Genomic DNA, 3779 nt, shown 5'->3' on the forward strand with positions numbered 1-3779 from the left:
CCCCCCCCCCCAGCGCGGTCTTCTCTTCTCTGCACTGAGTAACCCCAGGTCTTTCACCCTTTCCTTGTAAATCTTGCCTCCCAGACCTCTAACCACTTCTGTGTCTCTGTGCTGGACTCACTCCAATCTGTCCACATCCTACCTGAAGTGTGGGACCCAAAACTGAACACAGTGCTCCAGGTGAGGTGGCACCAGTAGATAATATAGCACAGTTCACCTGAAGTCAGACTAGCATATTGTGATGTAATTGAATATGTTTTTCTATATGCTAAGGGGCCACATTAAGATGGAACAGATAATTCACATTCTGACATGTCCTACTTTTTAGACGTTTGCTTTTGCAAACTAAATTTGTCCAAAATCAATTGCCAAAAAGATTGATCACAGTCACCTGGGGGGCCTGCCCATTTATAGCCCCCAAGTCAGTCTCATCTCTGAATCCCTGAGAGAACAGATGGGTTTTGCAGGGTATCTGAAAGTTAGCATCTGTGCAGATTACAAACAGAGCACTAACCGTTTAGAAGGAAACTCACTTGTCCATCCTGCTCCATGCACGGAGTTTGCTAATGTATTGCATTATCTTCAGCCCTGATGTCTTAGTGCAGCGGTCAGCAACCTTTTCAGGTCACAGGGCACAATGATCCAGCTTGGGGCAGAGCAGGGCATGGACTAAGACTTTGTGGCTGCTGCTGCTTCTCCCCACAGCAGCCTGAGAAGGACAACTACTGTGACAGCCCCATATCCGTGGGCTGGACCAAATGGCTTTACAGGCTGTGGTTTGCCGACCCCTGTCTTAGTGCGATTATCTTCTTACATGATTTTTCTCTCTCATTAGTGATAGTGCATTGTAAGTACCTAGTACATATTCAGTACACAAGGTTTGCATTCGCATGTTACTATATGGGTTTATATATTGTTGCTACTTTAGTTGTATTTGTATGTTGCAGTGACATGTACTATTCAATGTGTCCATCCTGCGGGAGAAGTTTTCCTGCGTACTTCCCACGCAGGGTGGCCTGCAGGGTTCTCTGCTGCCAGCGTAACCTGTATTCCTTTGTGTGCAGGGGAGGCTGCTTCTGTCTGTGTTTTGTTTCTTACGGGCTTACGCAGCTTTCCTGTCATGAATGATATGTTAGTGAGCAGCTTTTTCTTGGGGCCTCTGCCAGCTGGGTTGTGCAATACACCTGGCCTGTCAGTCTTCATATATCAGCATGACCTCTTAATGTACCCGGACTACATGGGTCCTATTCTGCTGTTCAACACCAGTGTGCATGGTCACGCCTACTTTGTCTTTACAGACTCACAGAAGAACTATTAACAGCATAATAGCACACTACAGTATTATTCCAGGATAAACAGAATAGATTCCTGTTGCCTGTTTTAAACTTTCACTGGATACTGCATGCACACAGTAGAATTCACAGCCCTTTTGCATGTCACAGCTCCCTTGGCCTGTGCTGCCCTCAGTTGCACTAGTGTAAATCCACAGTAGTAATACCATTGGTTTAAATGGATTTTGTCTGGATTTGCGCTGAGGTCGGAATGCTGCTCGCTCTCTCTGGAGAGTGCGAGTTGCCATTGTAGAGCAGGAGTAGCTTTTAGAGTCAGCGCTATGCTGGGAGACACCCCACAGAGCCCCCTCTCTAAAGTGGAGGGGAATGCGGGGTGTTTTATCTGCCTTTGAAAGAACCACCCTCCCTGCTTAAATGTCTCTGGCAAAAATGACTTATTCCTGCAGCCCATCCAATTCAAAAGAGCAAAGAGTTGGTATATAACATACAATAGATTACAGTTCATTGCAGGTATGTTTAAAAGAATTTCCCATAAGGAGAGAGCTGCCTTCTAGAAATGCATCCTGACCCGTCCTCCCTCTAGCTAGAGAAACAAAACAGACTGCAACACCATCAGAAGCTACAGTTCTTCAGGAACTAAAGAAACCGGGTTGGAAGGGGACCCAGGAGAAGTCTGCCTAGTGGCACTGCCTGCCTCTTTGCATAGTCCAAACCTGATCTGGAGATAAGAGTTTGATAGAGGTCTGCTTTATATAACAAACATGTTTTGTAACAAGTGTCTGCACAACACAACCAGCCATTGTGAAGTGGCTGCTACTATGGCCTCTTCAGTTTCCCAGACTTTCCCCAGTGCTGACGTGCTGTTTCAATGCAGAAACCAGCGGGTCCTGCCCATGCTTCTGTAGGACCGTGCCCTCCCCTGCGCTGGGGCTGATCAGTGGGTCTGCAAGGACTGTCCTTGTGAGCCCTTAGCTGCCATAATCAGGGATCTCTGGTTCACCAGTGCTCTTGCTTTGGTGACACCGAGCCAGGGGTGGCCAAGCTGCAGCATGCTCACCACAAGTGGCACAGGTGTGGGGTACACTGCAAATCAGGGAGGGGACAGGTGGCACAGCAGCAGATAAAGCAGAGCAGCAGTAGGCATGGGAAGAGGATCAGAGTGGCAGTGTAGGGCTAATTTGTAGTGTGCCTGCTGCAAAGGTTGGCTTGGAGCGCTTCTGTTCCCTGTAGCTCCCAGAGCACCCAAAGTCCAGGGGAAGTGCCGCTAAATCTAGATGCGTCTTAGGCTGCCATTAGCACATGCATGCCATGGAGCAAGTAGCCTCAGCAGCTAGGGATATTACTTAACGTGTGCCACATGGAGCCCAGAATCACAGACAGGTTTGTGGAGGTGGACTTGCTCTCTCTGGTGTTGGCCTGCACATACTTCCTCACAGCTACAAAATGGACTCCACTGGAAAAGGCAGGAAGAAGTGTGGGCAGGGGGGTCCCTTCATTTATCTATGGGGAGCCCCACAAAGACAGTAAACAGATGTGGCTCAGGCAACCCACACAGCTACCTCCTGTTCGTACACTAGCAACTGGTGTCAAGGGAGGGCACAGCTGCTGCCTTGGCACACTGTCATTTGTGGCTGTTGCACCTGTAGTAGGTTCAGTACCAGGGGTCGCTCCCAGCTGGAGAATCATTTAGAAGGAAAGGCAGGGCCCAGCCCAAAACGTAAGAGCACTTGGAGTCGACCATATGCCTACACCTGATGCAGAGAATGCTCCAGCCCTGGCTTTTCCACAGCATTTCGTTTTGTATCCACATCATGGAGGGACACTTGGACTCTGCCTGCCCTTCCAACTAGTCCTGTCCTGCTAAGGGCAGCCACGCTGGGGTTTGCAAGTGGAGGGGGCATGAGTGTGCTGGGGAGGGGAGGGCTCCACCCAGGACAAGGGCAGCCGGCCAGGGGCCAGGCAGCAGGGTCCGGGCCCTGGGGAGCCGGGCAGGCTGAGGTGCGGGTGCTGTTCCTTGGCAGCTGGGAGGGAGCCTGGCTTCGGGAAGCAGGTGCTGCCCATCCCTGGTCTGAGCAGGAGCCCCTGCGAGCTGGTGTCTCCCTTGGACCCCCTGAGGGGCAGGAGGAAGCATGTCTGAAATCTCCTGGCTCTCCAGAAGAGCCTGACAACGCGAAGCTTAAAGGCAAGTGGGGGAGAAAAAGGCCCCAAGAGTCTCCCACAGGAGACCGTGGCTTCAGAGCAGGGCCCCGGCGGCCACGCGCACTTCCCAGGAGAGCCCCAGGGCCGCGGGCGGGCGGGCGCGGGCACTCGCCCAGGCCACGGGCTGGGAGGCAACTGCGGCCCAGCAGCACCCGGCGGCGGAGGGAGGGAGGGACGGACGGGCATCTCGGCGCTGCCCGCGGCGGCTCCGGGGCAACGCAGTCACCTGCTGGCTCGGCCCAGGGACGCTGGGCCGCTCCGCCGGGAGCTGCCGCCGGAGGCGCCGGG

The sequence above is a fragment of the Gavialis gangeticus genome, unplaced genomic scaffold (assembly GCF_001723915.1).
Source record: "Gavialis gangeticus isolate Ggan-Ray unplaced genomic scaffold, GavGan_comp1, whole genome shotgun sequence".
Taxonomy (NCBI): Eukaryota; Metazoa; Chordata; order Crocodylia; family Gavialidae; genus Gavialis; species Gavialis gangeticus.